Source organism: Monodelphis domestica, chromosome 5, assembly GCF_027887165.1.
Source record: "Monodelphis domestica isolate mMonDom1 chromosome 5, mMonDom1.pri, whole genome shotgun sequence".
NCBI classification, from domain to species: Eukaryota; Metazoa; Chordata; class Mammalia; order Didelphimorphia; family Didelphidae; genus Monodelphis; species Monodelphis domestica.
In genome coordinates, this window is record NC_077231.1 from 226,136,428 (window position 1) to 226,159,677 (window position 23,250).

The 23,250-nt window shown below is 42.1% G+C and overlaps 2 non-coding genes across 2 annotated transcripts; both read left to right on the plus strand.

Moving 5' to 3' along the window:
- The first annotated feature begins 825 nt into the window (after window positions 1–825).
- On the plus strand, window positions 826–897 carry TRNAC-GCA (transfer RNA cysteine (anticodon GCA)). Its single transcript has one exon. It is a non-coding gene; the product is annotated as a tRNA-Cys (tRNA).
- Window positions 898–13,463: 12,566 nt separating this feature from the next.
- Window positions 13,464–13,535, plus strand: TRNAC-GCA (transfer RNA cysteine (anticodon GCA)). Its single transcript has one exon. It is a non-coding gene; the product is annotated as a tRNA-Cys (tRNA).
- Window positions 13,536–23,250: the final 9,715 nt, after the last annotated feature.

Consider the following 23,250-nt stretch of genomic DNA (forward strand, 5'->3'; position numbering starts at 1 on the left):
TCTAACAAAATAAAACCATGTGCCCAAGCTTTTCTACCTGCTCAAAAACCCCACATCCACAGCTTCTATCACAGGAAGAGAAGAGAGCGAGAGGCAGAACTACACAGAATTATATCCTGCCTATGTCAGCATATAAAGACTGCAGGAGAGTGGGATGCTGGGAATTGTAGTTCACAAGTACAAAATTCTAATTATACTGGCATAGCCCAGGCTGCTCATGGGCAGCCTGGGGTACCTACCTGTGTGGGCCATTAACTGTGTTAACAGCAGAAAAGAGAGCATTTCCATCAGCAGCCTGGCAAGGAGGTAAGGAACAGGATGGAGTCTCAGGCTGGTGCTCCAGAGATGGGGCTTGGAGTTCTCCCCAACCCTCTCCAGGAGACATCAAGGCTCACCCAAGGCCTGTGGAAGGGCCCAAGAACTTGCAGCTTCTGTGGAGGGGGCCTTCCTCACCTCTGGGCTATATGAAGCTAAAAGCCCAAATGACTGTCTCACTTTGTTCTCCAGACCAGTGAGTGGAAGAATGTTGTGTCCTGCCTGCTTGGGACCTGCTAGGCTGGTCTAGGTGGGGAGTAGAGAAATGGTAGCCTCATATGGCTGAGGCCTCTGTAGGAAAGGGTGAGGCCCAAAGGGCTTGTGGAGGGCTCATTGGTTGTGGGGGCCCTCAGAAGAGGCCCCTGGATGTGGCTCTTGTGCCCAGGCTCAGGTCTGGCAGCTGGGCTCTGGGAAGATTCTCCAAACCACTGGCACTGGCTCTGGAAGGCAGGTGCTCTGGGTGTGGTGGCAGCTTGGAAAGGTGCTCATTAAGCAAATCCTCGTAGGCCAGGGGGTATAGCTCAGGGGTAGAGCATTTGACTGCAGATCAAGAGGTCCCTGGTTCAAATCCAGGTGCCCCCTACCAGCTGCCTCTCCTTTTAGGCCTTCCACATGCTCCTCTTCCTCCTGGCCTCCCAAGTACCTGCAAGAACCCAGCCTCTGTCAGCCCCAGGTTCTTTCCCACTTGTGGTTGCCACACTCCAAGCATGCTGGGCCCAGGCCAAAGCACCTCCCCTGACCTCAGTTTGGCTCCACGTTCCTACAGGGGACCACAGCTTGCCTTTCTGTCACCTGGATGACAACTTTATCATTATTAGGGCAGTTAGAAAGGGCATACATAGACAAAGGGCAAGGGTTTGAGTTGAATACAGCTGATGATATAAAAATATAAAATTAAGGAGGAATGCTTTGGAAGCAGGGAGAAGAGAAAAATAGAGGCAGATATGTTATCCCACATAAAAAGTTATGAAAGAGGCCTTAGAGTAGAGGGGTAGATAAGGGAGCTGAGGAGGAGATCATGTGAACCTTACTCTCATCAGAACTTACTCAACAAGGAAAAAACATACACAGTCAGTTGGGTACAGAAATCTATCTTACCATACAGGAAAGTAGGATGAGAAAGGGATAAGAAAAGGGGATTGGGATTGATAGAAAAGAGGGTCAATTGGGGGATGAGGTGGTCAGAAACTAAACAAGGGAAATAGGATGGAGAGTAGTACTTAGTAATTATAATGGTTTAAAGATTTTTTGAGGTTACTAATAAAGACCTTATTTCTTAAATATAGAGAGAAATGAGTAGAATATATAAGAACATAAGCCATTCACCAATTGATAAGTGATCATACGAGAGGAACAGGCAGTTCTCAGATAAAGCAATTAATGTTCTACATTGCTATTAATTTGAGAAATGAAAAGTAAAACAATTCCAGAGTACCACACCCAAATTTATCAGAACAACTATTAGGACAGAAAAAGAAAATGATAAAACTTGGAGCAGATTTGGGAAATGTAGACACTAATATATTTTGGGGGGAGTTGGGAACTCATTCAACTCTTCTGTGGAACAATTTCAGCCTATGCCCAAAGGTCTATAAAGCAGTCCATACCTTTGACCCAGGAGGACCATTATCAAGTTTGTATCCCAAAAAGATAAAGAAAAAAGGAAGGACCCATATGTACAAAAATATTTAAAGCAGCTTTCTTTGTAGAGGCAAAGAATTAGAAAGTGAGGGGATAACCATCAATTGGGAAAAGATTAAATGAGTTGTAATATATTATGATGATCAAATGATGATCAAAAAAATCTGCGCAGGAAGAGCGCAGAAAAACCTGGAAATATTTAGATGAACTGAAGATAATTGAAATAAGTAGAACCAGGAAAAAACTGTACACACTGATAGGAATAGAGTACAATGAACAACTGTGAATGACCTAGCTATTCTCAGTAATATTATGATTTAAAATAATCTTAAAGGACTCGTGATAAAAAAAATGCCATTTGGTTCCAAAGAAGGAACTGATGGTGTCTGAATCCAGACTAAAGCAAACTTTCTTCACCTTCTTTCTTAGAGTTTTTTGTTCTAGTTCTTTCCACAAAAGGATTAATGTGGGTAACTCTTTTGTATTATTACACATGTAAATTCAATAAGAGATTTCTAAACACCTTAGGGGATAGGAAGAGGGAAGAAAAGAATTCAAGACTCAAAATCCTGAATAAAATGTTAGGAAATGTTTTTGAATGCAATTGGGGGGGGAAATAAATTAAATTAAATTTTTTTAATTTAAGAAAAAAAGAAAACCATAGTGAGAGGTCACTTGGCCTGTGTTGGCCAGAATGTCCTATTCACTGCCTCATAGCTTTTGTCCTTGCAGTTGAGATCAGGTGTGCCTGGGCCTGTAAGTCTGTCTTCATCTCATTGCCCTCTGGCTTCTCAAGGGCCTCCAGCCTTTGCCTGATGCCCTGCCTCTGGGACCTCCTTCTCCTCTTTCTGTTTAAACTCCCTCCAGCTCCATGGACATAAACCCTTCTCTTCTTCCTTTTCTAGCATCTCAGGCTGCCTAGGCAGTTGGTCTACTACAGGCAACAGTGGGTTGCTGTCCTTGGTACACAAGAAAGCATTGGCTATGGAAAGAGCCAAAAAGTAAGAGGAGAGACAGAGACAGAGACAGAAACAAAGAGAGACATGAAGAGCTGAGACCTTGAGAAAGACCCTTCTTGCTAGCAAGATGTGGAGTCTACCAGCAAAGGAGTGGCTGAGGATGCTGGTGGCCTGAGGTTCTGGAGGCTGATGTGATCCAGCTGTGAATCCCCTTGTGAACAGGAGCTGGCATGAGCGTCTCAAAGAGACAGAGAGCCTGGCAGTAGTGTGAGATGTAAGACCTGATCCCCCAGGAACCAGGAAAGTTGTAATTGGTCAGACCATTGGGAGATAGAGGCAGCAAACTGACAGGGACCATTGCTTGTATAGCCCAGCTTGCTCATGGGCAGCCTGGGGTGCCTACCTGTGTGGGCCATTAACTGTGTCTTCCAGCAGGAAAGGGAGCAAGTCCATCAGCAGCCTGGCAAGGAGCTGAGGAACAGGATGGAGCTTCAGGCTGGTGCTCCAGGGATGGGGCTCCTTGTTCTCCCCAACCCTCTCCAAGAGACATCGAGGCTCACCCAAGGCCTGTGCAAGGGTAAGAGGACTTGCAGTTTCTGTGGAGGGGGCCTTCCTCACCTCTGGGCTATATGAAGCTGAAAGCCCAAATGACTGTCTCTCTTTGTTCTCCAGACAAGTGGGTGGAAGAATGTTGTGTCCTGCCTGCTTGGGGCCTGCTAGGCTGGTCTAGGGGGGGAGTAGCGAAGTGGCAGCCTCATATGGCTGAGGCGTCTGTAGGAAAGGGTGAGGCCCAAATGGCTTATGGAGGGCTTGTTGGGGACCCTCAGAGGGGGACACTGGATGTGGCTCTTGTGCCTAGCGTCAGGTCTGGCAGCTGGGCTCTGGGGAGGATTCTCCAAACCAGTGGAAGTGGCTCTGGAAGGCAGGAGCTCTGGGTGTGGTGGCAGCTTGGAAAGGTGCTCATTAAGGGTATAATTGAGGACTAGGGGGTATAGCTCAGGGGTAGAGCATTTGACTGCAGTTCAAGAGGTCCCTGGTTCAAATCCAGGTGCCCCCTACCAGCTGCCTCACCTTTTAGATCTTCTATATGTTCTTCTTCCTCCTGGCCTCCCAAATACCTGCAACAACCTCAGCCTCTGTCAGCCTCAGCCTCTTTCCCTCCTGTGGCTGCCACACTCCAAGCATGCTGGCTCCAGGCCAAGCACCTCCCTGTCCTCAGGCTGGCCCAACAGATCAGGAGGGAACACCAGCTTGCTTCTCTGTGACCTGGATGACGCAGTCTTTGCGCCTCTTTGCAGACAGGGACTCAGAGCCCACAGAATCTGACCAAGTCCAAGAACCATCTATTGACTGCCACCTTTTTGCCTCCACAATCCTATTCTGGAGCCTTCAGAAACCTAAAGAGGAAGACACCAGATTGTCAGAGCCAAACTGCTGACCAGACGCCCACTCTAGTTGGCATCCTTTCTGGGGGCTCAGGGTCAGGGCATCACCCCAAGGAGGTAGAAGACTGCAGGTACCCACATTTCTGGTCCTGGGCTTGGCCAGGGCCTCCTCTTTGCTCCCTCATCAATTTTGTCCCTGAATTTCGGATCAGGGTTCCTCCTGTACCTGCAAGTGTGTATTCTGCCCATTGCTCTCTGGCTTCTCACATGCCTCAAGCATCTAACTCTGTGTGCTCCCCAGCTTCTAGGGCTTGCCCCTGGCCTTCTGCTTATACTCCCCTCAGGTGAAGGGGCAAAAGCACTGACATTTTTCTTTGTCTGGCCTGTCAGGACTTCCAGCTCACTGGACTTCTATAGGAAATATAGGAAATAGAGCATTTGACTGTAGATCAAGAGGTCCCTGATTGAAATCCAGATGCCCTCTACCAGCTGCCTCACCTTTTGGGGCTTCCAACATTCTCCTCTTCCTCCTGGCCTCCCAAGTGTCTACAAGAACCCCATTCTCTGTCATCCTCAGCCTCATTCCCACCTGTGGCTGCCACACTCTAAGCATGACCTCAGGCTGGTCCCACACGTGTGCCCTGGAGGGGCTACCAGCTTCCATTTCTGTAACCTAGATCACACACACACACTCTTCGCCTTGCTCTTTGAGGATGTCAGGGGCTCTGGACACAGAGTCAGGCCATGTCCAACAGCCTCCCATTGGCTGCCTCTTCAGTCCTCTTCAGGGGCCTGCAGAAACCTTAGGAGGAGGCCACAAGCTTGTCACAGCCAAGTGCACACACTTAATTATATCCAGAGGTTCACCCAAAGGCCCATGAAATAGTGACTGATTTCTTCTGGCATCTTCTATTGCTATCATCTTTTTAAATAGTCTGGAATTATAAGAGTACCTACAACATTTTCTCCAGGAGATCCACTTTCCTGGTCCAGGTCACTGGCAATATCTTACCCTAAAGCTGCTTTCCCTAAGTTCCACAATCCTCTCTATGGAGGCTGAGATATTGCTAAGGATCCACAGATATAACTCAATGGTAACAGAAAACAATGTCCTAAAATGATGTATATCTTTTTTGAAACAATAGAGTTGGTTTAGAATGAGTGATTAGGGTAAATATTTAATAATGTATTAAATACATCATTAAAATAATATATAAACTACCTTTCCCAAAAATAAAAGAATATATGTATGTGTTTATGTATTTTTAAATTTTTTATTTTTAAAATATTTTTCCATGTTTACATATTTCATTTTTTTTCTTTCCCTTCTTCCCTTGCCCCTTCTGGATCCAATAAGCACTTCCATTGGGTTATACAAATGTTTATATAAATACATACATATATATAACAAATTCCTGCTAGTTATCCACTTTTTAGTGGAGATATTTTTATCCCACAAGCATATGCTTGTTAGGTTAAATAATAGTGAGGTTACCGAACATCTGCTATGATGAATAAATTTTCCATCCCAAAGAAGAAGAGGTATAGATGTATGACAAAAGGGGAATGAGGTGCCCTAGTCGGATTTCTATTCATACAGGGATCATAGGGACAGCATACTAGAATCAGTGCCAAGTGAGAATTTTCTCCATGAGAAGAGATGTCCTACCAGAGAACAAGTCAGAAAAGCCTACCTCAGTCTTTCGTGAACCATCACTCTTTGCCTCTCCCATGAGATGGCTCTCTCTACCTTGGTACCCTCTTATATCACCCCCACAGGGCTGTTGGTGTGGGAAGTCATCAAGCCTACACTGTCTGACATGGTCACACGTGAGTTCCAGAGTTGCAAAGTGACTTTCTGGAAAAATAAGGCACCCATGGAATTCCCCTCTGTGACTTCTCTCTCTTTAACTTCCCTCACTAATGGATTATTATTCTCTCTACAGTACAAAAGAAATTATGTAAGAGCAAAGACTTATAGAATAAACATATATCCTGCCTTAATCCCCCCAGATTATTACCCTAAAAAAGTACATTCACACAATTAAAACCTAAAGACCATTACCCATTACCCACCTCCTTTCCCTCTCCACAGAGTTACATTCACTCCCATTACAAGCCAGTCAAGCCAAGAACATCAATCACCTTCAAGATATATTCCATTGCAGACAGAAACCAGGCAACATTTCCAGGTGTTTTAAAGTAACACAAGAAAAATAGAACTTGTAAACTGAGGAAAACCTCTATTCTGGTCGGTCATTAAATTACCCTCTGACCCTGAACCTAGCTACAAAATGTTTTGTTACCCATCTCCTAAGTAATTGTGATTGATTGTGAAAACTGACCAAAAGTAACAATGATTCTCCTTTGGTCAGGGAGAACTAACCTCCAGATCACCCTATTTATGTCATTCATCTATAGCAACAATGTTTCATTGACTATCTCCTTAGGCTATGCATCTGTTGTTAAGTTCTATGGAAACATATAGGAAGAAAATTGATTTTGTGCCAGAAAAGCATGCACTCACTGAACCTATAAAATAAACAAACCTCCATGCCAAGGCAGAACACTATATGATGCCTACACATGTGATACTGAACACATAGTGCTTCTCACTGCATTAATCGACTGAAATCATGACACCTGGGCAGAGTGGAACACAGACCCTTAGAGAGACCGCTGAATGGATCTCTAAATATTGGCTTATATGATCAGCAACTTATTATCACTCACTTTAGTATACCTGGCTTCAATAGTCCAGGTTTTGGGGTATGCAATGTTCTCAGGGTTGTTAGACATTAGAGAATGATCCTTCAAAACCAAATATCAGGTATAATGCCATTAACTCAAATTTTAAAAACCATACTTAAAACTAACAAAAAAGGGGAAGAAATCAAAAGAAAAACCATTCTCATACCCCATTCAACAATGTGATACTGTTAATCTTAAAAATTCTCAGACTTTACCTTAGAACATTTGGTTAGGACCATTCCCCATTTTAAAACAATGAAGGGTCTTTGGTCAGGAAGGTGGGAACTCTAACATTACTCCACCCATACTTAGGCATACTTTAGGGGAAGATAAAGTTGTAAACTCCTTACTGAACAATGAAAAGTACTTAACCCATACTTATAGTGAGGCCAAGCTCTTAAGCTAGATCTATTTTTAGATCTAATACAAAAAGGTGCTAAGTACCTATGAAGGTCAAATTAATCACTAAAAGGTCAGGCAACTTGCAAACTTGCAAGGGACAAGCTTAACAAAAGAGGTATGAAGTTTTAGTCTACCCAGAGAAGTTGAGAACTAAAGAAGGTGTGAATTAAGAATGGTCAGTCCTTTGAAGCATGTCTACTGTGATTGGTAAATGTGAAAACTTAGGGGAGGTGACATAGGAAAAAATTCTCTTTAAAAGGAGGTCAGAAAGGCCTCTGAGGGAGCAGCTTGCCAAAGCTGAATTGGAGGGCTCGGTGGCTGAACTTAGTGGAGCTGAGGAGCTAAACTGGAGGGTCTCTCTGAACACTAGAATCTTGCTTGGAAGGATCTTGTGGTGAGTGGATTAAAGACTGACTGGTCTCTCTTAAGGCTTAGGCCTAGACCATGTTGGCCTAGGCCATTCATACTATATTTCTCTCTCTCTCTCTCTCTCTCTCTCTCTCTCTCTCTCTCTCTCTCTCTCTCTCTCTCTCTCTCTCTTCATTAATTCCTTAATCTGTATTAATTAAAATCTCTATAAAACCTAGCTGACTTGAGTATATTTAATATTTGGGAATTTTCCCATGGTGACCACTATATTTTTGATTTTCAAAACCATATGTTCACGGTCACAGTTTAAGGCAACCACTCTTTTAACTGTTACAATACTTAAAGAGGTATTTTTAAAGAAACAGATTTATTACTTAAAAGTTAAATTTACTAGATAGCTAAAATAGCCCTGATTCTCAATATGCAGATATGTAAGTTCATCTCCTGCTAAAAGTGTGGCTTAGGCAATTTAATACATAAGATATGGTTACCCAGTGAATATATGGCACTGGTTTTACATGAGAATGCTGAATCCAAGAATTCTTTACTCAGTTTTTATGGCATTCAATGTAGTCAGCCTCATCTATGTAACAGATTTTCCCAAGCAGGTTGAGTTCCACTAGTTAAAGAAGAATCCAGGACTATGTCAGAGGCTTTCTCTACTAAGAATGCCATGGCCCCAGAAGCCCTAAGGCATGGTGGTGCTCCAGCAATCACAGCATTCTGCTATACAGAGTAGTAGGCTGGGAGTAATATGTGGGTCCAAGATTTGGGTCAAGACCCAAGAAGCCACCCTGCTCTGTTCATGTGCATACAAGATTGATGACTTTCTGTAGTTTGCAATTCCTAGAGCAGAGGCATGGCCTATTTTAATTCTGTGTGAACTAACTAGTGTTGGGAATACTACTGAAATGGTACAGGGAGCTAACAGGGGCTTAGTAATATCCTCATAGCAAGGGATCCATTTTTGGTAGAATCCAGGGACTCCCAGGATTGCTCTCAACTGCCTCTTCAAGAGAGAACAGAGAACTGTTGGATAGCTTGAATGCATTGAGGACATATAGAGCAGGTTCCAGCAGCTAAAATACAATCTAAATATTCCAGTTTTGGAAGGCACCACTTTGACCTGGAGACTTTGTGGTCCCTCTAAGAGGGGACATCTGCTCTCTTCCTGGCATATCTTGACATCTAGTGCCACTAAAAATAGATCACCTCTATCAATAGCTCCTTGGATAAGTGACCCTGGGGAATGGAAGGTGGAGGACCACTTATTTGTCCTATTGGTAAAAGGAGCAGCTGACTTACATTGGCCCAGGTGAGAAGAGGAATTGGCCCAGAGGAACTCAGGATTGTCTGCTGGAATTTCAAAAGGATGAGCTGCTCTCTCCTGATAATCAAGAAGAAGAACTGGGAATGAAGTCAGAGAAGCCTCAGGCAATTATAGAGACAAAGAATCTTCTGTAGAGCAGAATATTGTGGCCCTCATAAGAGACCTCTGCCTAATAGATTTATCAGGGAGTCAGGCATTATGAGGAATGAATGTTCTACAGACAGAGGCCCCATGGGCATAAGGCAAGGAGAAAGCTTACAAATATTTTGAGACTTCCCTGACACCCCAACTGCATTTAAGTTACAGATAGAGACACATTCAGAATCGAGTTTGCTCAGTAAGAGAGATCTTGGAGCCTCAGTGTCCAATAGGCAATCATACTAAGTGTCACCCACCTTAAGGGTTACATGATGCTCTTTACTAGGGGGAAGGGATTAGACTGGAATAAATGGGAGTAAATAATCAAGGTGTGTGGAAAACAAAAGTCACTACACTCAGACCCCAAAGTCCCTTCCCCTCCCTCACAACATCTTAAATAAGGATTCTTCTGGCATTCTCTGTAGTCGCCATAGTTTCTTTGAGAGACCCTAGTTTTAAACCACTTTTTCAAAAGCTGATAGATTTTTTTCTAGTTATTCCCAGCTCTATCAGTAATAACTCTTGTTTCCATGAGATGAACAGTCTATGTAAAGGAGATCTGAGTGGGACAAGCTTCTTAATATGTCAATTTCCCATTTATAAAACAAAATTTACCAAAAAAAAGTGAAACAAAAAAAATCAGAAACTGTATATTACTGCCTAAATCTCTACCTTGGGTCTCTCCCTTGAGGCCATATAGTTCAACTGAATTGCCTAGGCACAGCTTAGTTTATGTTTTATTCTTTTTTAAGAAATGACAATTTTTAAAAACCTGAAGTTCCTCTCTTTCTTACTCCTCCTTTCTTAAAGCTAGTCTAACCCTATTGCTTTCTTTTCATCTTGGAAACTTCCCTGTCAGTTTACCTTGCTGACTTGCCTTCTTCTCTCTCCAACCAAAAAGGAAACAATATAATGGACAAACACAAGCAAACATACAAGAGGACTGTTCACAAGAAATACTCAAAAAAGAAACAGATATCTTACCCCAAAATTTTCCAGGACAGTCTGAACTGCTCAGGAACCCAGAACCTTAAAAAAAATCTATATTACACATAAGTAACTCTTTGGAAAAAATTAGAACAAAGCCAAAACAGGAGAATTTGAACTTCAGATTCATAGTTACTATCCTGTTATGGTTAAAATTTGGTAGAGACCATGTCTTAATTTATAATTGTTTATTAAATAATAAAATGCAGGCTAAAGAAAGAGAGAGTCATTCCCTTAGCAGCCTCCTTGAAAAGCCCTGCTGAAGATCAAAAGGATGGTTTTTGGGCCTACACCCATCTTTTGGCTCTGGATTCCCAGGCAAAAAATCCTCCACATCATCCCAGTCGCAGTCTCTTTCCCACCTGTGGCTGGTATACTCCAAACATGCTGGGCCCAAGCCAAGCCATCTTGCTGAACTCAGGCTGGCCCCATGCCCCTGGAGAGGACTATAGCTGGTCTCTCCAGAGCCTGGATGACATGCTCTTCTCCTTGCTCTTTGGGGATATCAGGGCCTCTGGGCAAACAGAGTCTGGAGAGCTCTAACAGCCTTCCATTGATGACCACTTTCCTGCCTCCCAAATCCTCTTCTGGACCAAAACCATAAAGAGCTAAAACAGAGAAAAGAAACTATAGGCCAATCTCTGTAATGAGTATTGATGCAAAATTCTTAAACAAAATACTAGCAAAGAGATTACAATATTATATATCAAGAATCATACACCACAATCAGGTGGGCTTTATACCAGGAATGTAGGAATGGTTCAGTTTTAGGAAAACCATTAGTATAGTTGATTATATCATTACAAAACCAACAGAAATTACATGATTATTTCAATAGATGCAGAAAAAGCATTGACAAAACAATACCCATTCCTTATTGAAAAAAAAATTTTTTAAACATTGGAATGACTGGAACCTTCCTCAGAGTGATAAATGGCATCTATCTAAACCCATCAGCAAACACTCTCTGTAATGGGGATAAACTAAAACCCTTCCCTGCAACATCAGGAGGGAAGCCAGGATGCCCACATGCTCACTATAGCAAGAAGAGCAGCAAAAGGAAATGAAAGAACTAGGACAGGCAATGAAGGAACAACATTGTCACTCTTTGCAGATGATACGATGATATACCTAGAGAAACAACCAAAAAACTAATAGAAATAATTAACTACTTCAGGAAAGTCCCAGGATACAAAAGAAACCACCTAAATCACCAGCATTTCTACTTACTACCAACAAAATCCAACTGTGAGAGATAAAAAAGAAATTCCTTTCAAAATAACACTAAACAATATGAAATACCTGCAGGCAAAACAAACCCAACAACTATATGAACACAATTATAAAACACTCTTCTCACAAATAAAGTTAGACTGAAAACATTTGGTAAAACATTAGTTGCTCATGGATAGGCAGAGCCAATATAGTGAAAATGACAATCCTCCCGAAATTAATTTACCTATTCAGTGTCATACCAATTATTCTATATAAAAATAATTTCATAGAACTCTAAAAAATAAAAATGAAGTTCATGTGGAAGAAGAAAAGGCCAAGATTATCAAGGGAATTAATTTTTTAAAAAATATGAAGGAAGGTGGCCTGGTCGTTCCAGATACCAAGCTACACTATAAAGCATCAATCATCAAAACAATTTGGTACTGGCTATGAAATAGAGTGGAGGATTAAGGGGTGTGATTAGAACAGTGTCTGGCCATGTCCAGCAGCCTCCCATTGGCTGCCATGTTCCTGCCTCTCCAATCCTCTTCTGAGGCCTGCAGAAACCTAAAGAAGAGGCCCCCAGTTTGTCAGAGCCACCTGCTGACCAGACACCCACTCCAGCAGGTGCCCTCTCTGGGGGCTCAGGGTCAGGAGGTCACCCCGGGGACAGAGGAAACCACAGGTGTCCAGGTTTCTGGGCCTGGGCCCGGCCACAGCCTCCTCTTGGCTCCCTCGTCTCCACTGTCCTTCTGACCACTGGCCTCTGCCTTCTCCTGGACCTCCAGCCTCCACCTGCTGCCCTGTCTCTGACATCTGCCCCTCCTCCTCCTGGTGACCCTCCCCTCGGGTACTTGGGCAAAAGCTCTGCCCTCCCTCCTGCTCCAGCCTCTCGGGCCTCCCAGCCAGCAGAGCCTCTACAGGAAACAATGGGTGGATGTCGCTGGCCCCCGGGATAGGCTTGCCTGTGGGAAGAGTCAAACAGGAGGGGAGAGAGACACGCACAGACACACACACACACACACAGACAGAGCTGAGGCCTAGCTGAGGCCCTTTTACGAGCCAGGCCCAGAGGCTTCTCAGACAGAGAGAAGCTGGCTGAGGGGGCAGGGCTCTGGGGCTTCCTGTCGGCTGGCTCAGACCTAGCCTGGTGGCCTGAGGGGCCAGAGGTGGCTGGTTCAAATCCAGCTGCATCTCCTTGGGAAGGGGAGCTGCCATGAGGGTCACCAGGAGACAGAGAGCCTGGCAGCAGAGGGAGAGGCAAGGCCTGGGCCCGCGGCACCAGCAAAGTGGGTTTGGCAGGCCCGCAAGGAGACTGTCCAAGGCCTCCTGGCTGTAGAGCTCAGTCTGGTCGTGGGCACGTGGGGTCGGCCTGGTGGCAGCCAGCGTTGCCTAGCCGGGTGGGCCACAAACCCCAACAGGAAAGGCAGCAGGTCTGTCAGCAAACTGGCCAAGGGATGACTAGCAGGCCAGAGCTGCAGGCTGGTGCTCGAGATGGGGGGCCTGAAGCTCTCCAGAGCCTCTCGGGGGCATCCAGGCTCACCCAAGGCCTGTGGAAGGCCAAAAGGTCTTGTAGCCTCTGCTCAGGGCCGTCCCCGCCTCTGGGCTATGTGGGAGCTGAAAGCCCAAAGCCCTGGCTCGGCTCCATCTCCAGGGGCCTGGGGAGGGTTGGCTCCTGCCTGCCTGGGGCCTGCCAGGCTGCTCTGCCTGGGGAGTGAAGACAAGATGTAGCCCAGGTTTACCAGGGCCTCTAGCACAACCATGGAGGCCCAAAAGGCCTCGCTGGTGGGTACGGGGGCCATTTAACAGATGGTGCCCCTGGATGGATGTGGCTCTTGTGCCCAGGGTCAGGGCTGGCAGCTGGGCTCTGGGGAGGCTTCTCCAAACCACTGGCAATGGCTCTGGAAGGCAGGTGCTCTGGGTGTGGTGGCAGCTTGGAAAGGTGCTCATTAAGTATATCCTTGCAGGCCAGGGGGTATAGCTCAGGGGTAGAGCATTTGACTGCAGATCAAGAGGTCCCTGGTTCAAATCCAGGTGCCCCCTGCCAGCTGTCTCTCCTTTTAGGCCTTCCACATGCTCCTCTTCCTCCTGGCCTCCCAAGTACCTGCAAGAACCTGGCCTCTTTCCTACCTGTGGCTGGCACACCCCAAGCATGCTGGGACCAATTGATCATTGAACAACATTGCTGTTACTCTGTACAGTGTTCTCCTGGTTCTCCTTGTTTCACTCTGCATCAATCCATGAAGGTCTTTCCAGCTCTCTCTGAATTATCTTGTTCATCATTTCTTGTAGCACAATAGTATTCCATCCCATCATTTGCCACAATTTGTTCAGCCATTTCCCAGTGGATGGATATTCCCTCAATTTCCTATTCTTTGTCGCTACAAAGAGAGCTGCCAGAATTTTTTTCTTTTTCTTTTTGAAAAATTTAATTAATTAGTTGATTTAGAATATTTTTTCATTGCTACAAGATTCATATTCTTTCCCTCTCCTCCCCCCAAACTTCTCCCATAGCTGACGCACAATTACACTGGGTTTTACATGTCTCATTGATCAAGACCTAAGAGATATTTTTCTACAAGTAGGTCCTTTCCCTGTTTTTTGGATCTTTTTGGAAGATAGACTTGTGGCTCTATTACTCAATCAAAGGGTATGCATGGTTTGGGGTGTGGTTCCAGATAGCCCTCCAGAACTGGATCACTTCACAACCCCACCAACAATATACATGTCCCAATTTTGCCTCATCCACTCCAAAATTTATCATTTCTTTTACTATCATATTCCCAATCCTCAGAGTTGTCTTAATTTGCATTTCTCTAATTAAGGGTGATTTAGAACATATTTATATGATTATTAATAACTTTGTTTTCTTCATCTAAATTGCCTGTTCTTATCCTTTGCCCATTTGTCAATTGGGAAATGACTTTTGTTGGTATTAATTTTACTCAGTTCTCGTTATATTAGAGAGATGAGACTTTTTTCAGAGAAATTTCCTATAAAATATTTTCCCTAGTTTGTTGGATCCCTTCTTATTTTTTTTACGTTTCTAATTTGATTTTTTAAATTTTTTAACATTTTATTGTATTGATTAAGAAAATTTTTTCGACTTCCGGATAATCATGGCTGCAATCTAGACGCCACACGCTTCCTCTCCCCGGCACCGAACGAAATAGACTACATCAAAGGAGCATAAAAATCACCTTTGGAGGAAGAGAAGGACACCCCAGTACTCCCAGTACTCCACAGAGGCGAAGGTACGTGGGGCTTGAACATTTCCACACTATAATAAGGAGGAAAAGCTTGCACAGAAAAGTGAACTGAGCCGCCCTTCCCCAACCTGACCTCCCCCACCAAACCAGAGTGAGCTACCTGAGCACTCACTGGACAGCGAGTGAGTGGGGAACATCTCTGTCTGGGGGGGGTGGCACTCCAGGGTCCTTGGGATCTGGGGACTGCCAGGAAAAAACGTCTCAGGGCAGTTTCACTGGAGAATCCAGCTCTTCAGCGGAGCTGTACTTGGGGCGGCTCCTCTGAACATCTCCGCGGAGCGAAACACCAGGGGCAGATCATGAGTTGATTATCTGGGCGGAGCTGAACACCTGGGCAGTGTGGCTGTGATCAGGGACCCAGCACTCTAAGAAACCTTGGAGGCTGGGAAGAACTAGTCTGAAGCAACCTAAATTCACAGAAAAACCACCCATATAACCCAGACCCCAGACCAAAAAGGAAAGGGGGAATAAAACCACCAAAGGGATGGCTCACATGGCCCAAAATCAAGCCTCCAGGAAGAAAGGGAAAAAAGTGACTATTGAAAACTTTTATGGTGGAAGTACCCAAGGAAAAGAGGAGAATGAGGAGGAAATCCAAAAAAAATCAGAACACGCCTCCCAAAATGGAAACTATCAACAAGCTCTGGAAGATCTCAAACTGGAACTTATCCAAAAGATGGAAACCTGGAAAGAAATATGGGAGAAAGAGATCAGCTGTCTGACAGATAAGAATGCTTAATTGGAAAAAGAACTTGAAGCATCCAATAGAAGGGCAGACAAGGCTGAAAAGCAAAACCAGTCCCTAACAACCAGAATTAAGCAACTCGAAGAAAGTGAGATGATAAAACAGCAAGAATCAATAAAGCAAACCCAAAAAATTAATGAATTAGAAGAAAACATAAAATATCTCACTGAGAAGGTCACATATCTGGAAAACAGAGGGAGAAGAGAAAATCTCTGAATTATTGGTCTCCCAGAAAAAAACAGAGATAAACAATAAACTCGATATTATTCTACAGGAGATTATAAAAGAAAATTGCCCTCACGTTCTGGAGCAAGGGGGCAAAATAGAAATAGAAAGGATTCATAGAACACCTTCTATACTAAACCCCCAAAAGACAACCCCTAGGAATGTAATTGCCAAATTCAAGAGCTTCTAAGTAAAGGAGAAAATCCTACAAGAAGCCAAGAAGAAGAGCTTCAGATATAAGGGGGCTCCCATAAGGATCACACACGACTTAGCGGCTAACACACTAAGAGACCACAAAGCATGGAACACAATATTTAGAAAGGCAAGAGAGCTGGGTCTCCAACCAAGAATCAACTACCCAGCAAAACTGACTATATACTTCCAGGGGAAAGCATGGGCATTCAACAAAATAGAAGATTTCCAAGCATTTGCTAAGAAAAGACCAGAGCTCTGTGGAAAGTTCGATATCCAAGCACAGAAAGCAAGAGAAACGTGAAAAGGTAAATATGAAAGAAAGGGAAAAGGAGATAAATTTTATCTTTTTCTTTAAGTCAAACTCTCTTCTATAAGGACTACATTTACATCAAATTATATATATTAATATGTGGGGAAAATGTTTTGTGTAACTCTAATAAATTGTAGCATCATAAGAGTAGTTAGAAGAAACATGCATAGGGAAAGATTGGGGCATTAAGAAGATTTGGGGAAAGTGGGGGGAAAGAAAGGAAAAGGGAGGGGGAAACCGTCGATAATACTAAGATTAACTTCAAGAAATAGGGGGGGAATCAATAGAATAATCTTTCCCATATAAAGATACACATGGGAAGGGGAGGGGAAGAATTCTCATATGAGAAGGAGAGGAAGAGAGTGTGAAGTGGAATTACTTAAACCTTACTCTCAGTGGAATCAAATCTGAGAGGGAAGAACATCTAGATCCAGTGGGATCCTGAATTCTATCTTATCCATTAGGGCAAGAAAGAAAGGAAAATTAAGGAGGGGGGGAGGGAGTACAAAAAGGGAGGGAAGGAGAGGGGGGAGGGGAAGGGAGCATAAAAAGGGAGGGGCTAGAAAGGGAAGCATCTCAAGGGAGGGGACTAGGGGGACTGACCTAAAGTAAATCACTGGTTCAAAAGGAGAAAGCTAAAGAAGAAAGGTCAGAACTAGGGGAAGATATCAAAATGCCAGCGAATCCACAAATGACAATCATAACTTTGAACGTGAATGGGATGAACTCACCCATAAAAGGTAAACAAATAGCAGATTGGATTAGGACCCAAAACCCTACCATATGTTGTCTTCAAGAAACACCTATGAGACGGATTGACACTCACAAGGTTAGAATTAAAGGTTGGAGTAAGACCTTTTGGGCCTCAACTGATAGAAAGAAGGCAGGAGTTGCAATCATGACATCTGACAAACCCAAAATAAATATAGACCTGATCAAAAGGGATAGGGAAGGTAAATATATTCTGCTAAAAGGGAGTATAGACAATGAGGAAGTATCACTAATCAACATGTATGCACCAAATGGTATAGCATCCAAATTTTTAATAGAAAAACTAGGAGAATTGAAGGAGGAAATAGACAGTAAAACCATATTAGTGGGACACTTGAACCAACCACTATCAAATTTAGAAAAATCAAACCAAAAAATAAGCAAGAAAGAGGTAAAAGAGGTGAATGAAATCTTAGAAAAATTAGAGTTAATAGACATATGGAGAAAAATAAATAGGGACAAAAAAGAATACACCTTCTTTTCAGCACCACATGGCACATTCACAAAAATAGATCCTACACTAGGTCATAGAAACATGGCACTCAAATGCAGAAAAGCAGAAATAATAACTGCAGCCTTTTCAGATCACAAGGCAATTAGAATATTGATCAGCAAGGGTACATGGAGACCCAAATCAAAAATTAATTGGAAATTAAATAACATGATACTCCAAAATTGGATAGTTAGAGAAGAAATCATAGAAACAATTAACAATTTCATTGAAGAAAATGACAATGGCGAAACATCCTTTCAAACCTTATGGGATGCAGCCAAGGCAGTACTTAGAGGAAAATTCATATCCCTGAGTGCATATATTAAAAAATTAGGGAGGACAGAGACCAAGGAATTGGAAATGCAAATCAAAAAACTTGAGAATGAACAAATTAAAAACCCCCAGAAGAAAACCATACTAGAGATCCTAAAAATTAAGGGAGATATTAATAAAATAGAAAGTGACAGTACTATTAAGCTAATAAACAAGACTAGAAGCTGGTACTTTGAAAAAACAGACAAAATAGACAAAGTACTGGTTAATCTAATTTAAAAAAGGAAAGAAGAAAGGCAAATTAACAGCATCAAGGATGAAAAGGGGGATCTCACCTCCAATGAAGAGGAAATTAAGGCAATCATTAAAAACTACTTTGCTCAACTATATGGCAATAAATATACCAACCTAGGTGATATGGATGAATATTTACAAAAATATAAATTGCCTAGACTAACAGAAGAAGAAATAGTTTTCTTAAATAATCCCATATCAGAAAAAGAAATCCAACAGGCCATCAAAGAACTTCCTAAGAAAAAATCCCCAGGGCCTGATGGATTCACCAGTGAATTCTATCAAACATTCAGAGAACAGTTAATCCCAATACTATACAAACTATTTGACATAATAAGCAAAGAGGGAGTTCTACCAAACTCCTTTTATGACACAAGCATGGTACTGATTCCAAAACCAGGCAGGCCAAAAACAGAGAAAGAAAATTATAGACCAATCTCCTTAATGAATATAGATGCAAAAATCTTAAATCGGATACTAGCAAAAAGACCCCAGCAAGTGATTAGAAGGGTCATCCACCATGATCAAGTAGGATTTATACCAGGGATGCAGGGCTGGTTCAACATTAGGAAAACTATCCACATAATTGACACATCAACAAGCAAACCAACAAGAACCACATGATTATCTCAATAGATGCAGAAAAAGCCTTTGATAAAATACAACACCCATTCCTACTAAAAACACTAGAAAGCATAGGAATAGAAGGGTCATTCCTAAAAATAATAAACAGTATATATCTAAAACCATCAGCTAATATCATCTGCAATGGGGATAAACTAAATCCATTCCCATTAAGATCAGGAGTGAAACAAGGATGCCCATTATCACCTCTGTTATTTGACATTGTATTAGAAACACTAGCAGTAGCAATTAGAGAAGAAAAAGAAATTGAAGGCATTAAAATAGGCAAGGAGGAGACCAAATTATCGCTCTTTGCAGATGACATGATGGTCTACTTAAAGAATCCTAGAGATTCAACCAAAAAGCTAATCGAAATAATCAACAACTTTAGCAAAGTTGCAGGATACAAAATAAACCCACATAAGTCATCAGCATTTCTATATATTTCCAACACAGCTCAGCAGCAAAAACTAGAAAGCGAAATCCCATTCAAAATCACCTTAGACAAAATAAAATACCTACGAATCTATCTCCTGAGACAAACACTGGAACTATATGAACACAACTACAAAACACTCTCCACACAACTAAAACTAGACTTGAGCAATTGGAAAAACATTAACTGCTCATGGGTAGGACAAGCCAATATAATAAAAATGAACATCCTACCCAAACTCATCTATCTATTTAGTGCCATACCCATGGAACTTCCAAAAATTTTTTTTACTGATTTAGAAAAAACCATAACAAAGTTCATTTGGAAGAACAAAAGATCAAGGATATCCAGGGAAATAATGAAAAAATACAAAGGAAGGGGGTCTTGCAGTCCCAGATCTCAGACTATATTACAAAGCAGCGGTCATCAAAACAATTTGGTACTGGCTAAGAGACAGAAAGGAGGATCAGTGGAATAGACTGGGGGCAAGCAACCTCAGCAAGACAGTATATGACAAACCCAAAGATCCCAGCTTTTGGGACAAAAATCCACTATTTCATAAAAACTGCTGGGAAAATTGGAGGACAGTGTGGGAAAGATTAGGCTTAGATCAACACCTCACACCCTACACCAAGATAAATTCAAAATGGGTGAATGACTTGAACATAAAGAAGGAAACTATAAGAAAATTAGGCGAACACAGAATAGTATACATGTCAGACCTTTGGGAAGGGAAATACTTCAAAACCAAGCAAGAATTAGAAAGAGTTACAAAATGCAAAATAAATAATCTGGATTACATCAAATTAAAAAGTTTTTGTACAAACAACAAAGGTTTAATTACTCAAATTTATAAAGAACTAAATCAATTGTACAAAAAATCAAGCCATTCTCCAATTGACAAATGGGCAAGGGACATGAACAGGCAGTTCTCAGCCAAAGAAATCAAAACTATTAATAAGCACATGAAAAAGTGCTCTACATCTCTTATAATCAGAGAGATGCAAATCAAAACAACTCTGAGGTATCACCTCACACCTAGCAGATTGGCTAACATGACAGCTTTGGAAAGTAATGAATGCTGGAGGGGATGTGGCAAAGTGGGGACATTAATTCATTGCTGGTGGAGTTGTGAATTGATCCAACCATTCTGGAGGGCAATTTGGAACTATGCCCAAAGGACGATAAAAGAATGTCTGCCCTTTGATCCAGCCATAGCACTGTTGGGCTTGTACCCCAAAGAGATAATGGACAAAAAGACTTGTACAAAAATATTCATAGCTGCGCTCTTTGTGGTGGCCAAAAATTGGAAAATGAAGGGATGCCCTTCAATTGGGGAATGGCTGAACAAATTGTGGTATATGTTGGTGATGGAATACTATTGTGCTAAAAGGAATAATAAAGTGGAGGAATTCCATGGAGACTGGAACAACCTCCAGGAAGTGATGCAGAGTGGAAGGAGCAGAACCAGGAAAACATTGTACACAGAGACTGATACATTGTGGTACAATCGAAGGTGATGGACTTCTCCATTAGTATCAATGCAATGTCCCTGAACAATCTGCAGGGATCTAAAAAATACTACCCACAAGCAGAGGATAAACTGTGGGAGTAAAAACACCGATGAAAAGCACCTGCTTGACTACAGGGTTGGAGGAGATAAGACTGAGGAGAGACTCTAAATGAACACTATAATGCAAATTCCAACAACAGGGAAATGGGTTCGAGTCAAGAACACATGTGATAACCAGTGGAATCATGCATCGGCTATGGGAGAGGGAAAGGCGAGGGGGGAGGGAGGGGGAAGGGGAGGAAAAGAAAATGATCTTTGTTTCCAGTGAATAATGTATGAAAACGACCAAATAAAATAATGTTTAAAAATTAAAAAAAAAAGAAAAAATTTTCCATGGTTACATGATTCATGTTCTTTCCCTCCCCTCCTTCCACTCCCCTCCCATAGCCAATGAATAATTTCACTGAGTTTTTCGTGTGTCATTGATCAAGATCTATTTCCATATTATTGATTTTTGCATTGGGGTGATCATTTAGAGTCTACATCCCCAATTATATCCTGTTACAAGGGAATCACTTTAAAAGACTGATATATATTAATTTAAGGTCGCCAAGGAATTCAGCTATGTAATTCCTAAATGAAAACTCAAGTCAGCCGTCAGCCTTTTTTGGAGTTTAATTACAATAGGAGGAAGAAAGGAATTAGAGATAGAGAGAGAGAAAAAGAGAGAGAAGGGAATAGGGCTTAAATACCCCTTCTGTTTAGGCTGGGCCAAAAGGCCCAAGCCCTTAGATAGCTGGGGCAAAGAAAAGAGATCAGTCCCTATTACTCATGTGACCAAAATGGAGAAACAGTCTCAGAGGCCCCCACCTTCAGCTTCCTTCAGAGCAAGCTTCTCAGAGTCCACAGGAACCACACTGACCAACTACTCAACCCTCCTCGGAGTCTTCAGACCCCCTATCTTTAAGGAAACCATCCAAGTTCCTCCCCTCAGTTCTCCCATCTACCAATCACTGTTCATCAATTTCCCTGTGCCAATGGAGGCTCTAGCTTAACCCAGGACTGCCCAGAGGTTTCTGGCTTTTGCACATGTCTGTTGAAGGTCATGTTTTCAAATGATTAAATCTTTGCTCCTTTGCTACAGCCCTTTCTAAATCTTGTTAACCTGAGTAGGGTAGAGATTGGAATAATTAAATTTTGATCTAGGCTGCAGCCCTTACTCAATCCTGTTAGGACTGAATAGGGTGGAGATTTATTCCAAGTATCTCCATTGTATCAATTCTAAAATCAATCATGACTCAAAGAAATTCCTGTTCTATGCTTAAGCATAGGTCAAAGTCCTTTCCATTGTTCAGCAAAGGGTTTCTGCCCTAAAGTAATCTTAAGAAGGGAAGAGAAGGAACCTCCCATGCCAATGGGGTTCCCATTCCAATAGACTATCAGTAAGAAATTTTCCAAGTATGAAATATCCCAATGGTGAAATTTCCAACATTTATAAGTCTAAGGAAATTTGAGGTTTACAATCCCATAGACCTCTTTGATCAAGCAGTTGTTTTTCTTCTGTGTTTCTGCTCCCACAGTTCTTTCTCCGAATGTGGATACTGTTCTTTCTTGTAAGTCCCTCAGAATTGTCCTGGATCCTTGCATTGCTGCTGGTAGAGAAGTCCATTACATTCAATTGTGCCACAGTGTATCAGTCTCCGTGTATAATGTTCTCTTGGTTCTTTTCCTTTCATTCTGCATCACTTCCTGGAGGTCGTTCCAGTTCACATGGAATTCATCCAGTTCATTATTCCTTTCAGCACAATAGTGTTCCATCACCAACAGATACCACAATTTATTGAGCCATTCCCCAATTGAAAGGCGCCCCTCTTTTTTCCAAAATTTTGCCACCTCAAAGAACATAGCTATAAATATTTTTGTACAAGTCTTTCCCCCTCATTATCTCTTTGTGGGGTATAAACCCAGCAGTGGTAATGTTGTATCAAAAGACAGCCTTTTAGCTTCCTTTGGGCATAGTTCCAAATTGCCTTCCAGAATGGTTGGATGGATTCACAACTCCAAAAGCAATGTATTAATATCTCAATTTTGCCATATCCCCTCCAGCATTTGTTACTTTGCTTTGCCATCATATTGGCCAATCTGCCAGATGTGAGATGATACCTCAGAGTTGTTTTGATTTGCATTTCTCTACTTATAAGAGATTTAGAACACTTTTTCAGGTGCTTATTGATCAAAGCCTTCTCTAATTGATTCCTCCTACCAGTGAACTGCCCCTTTGATTCCCACATCCCCAGAACACAGGTATCTATTATACCACAAATCTACTTTATGTAGTTTATTTGTAACTTAATAAATTGTAAGTAAAGTATAACCTGAGCCACATTTTGTACTAAAGGAACTTTCTTGAGGAATCCTTTTAATAAATCATTGACTTGCTTCCAATTTCTCTTCTTATATAGTGTGATAACTTTTTTTGGAGGAGGTGGTTTTCTTTTAAAATGTTTAAGTGTTTTATATCCTCTTTTCATACTCTGGGCAATTTATATTTTTGTAAATATTCATTCATTTCACTTAGGTTGTCAGATTGATTGGCATATAATTAGGCAA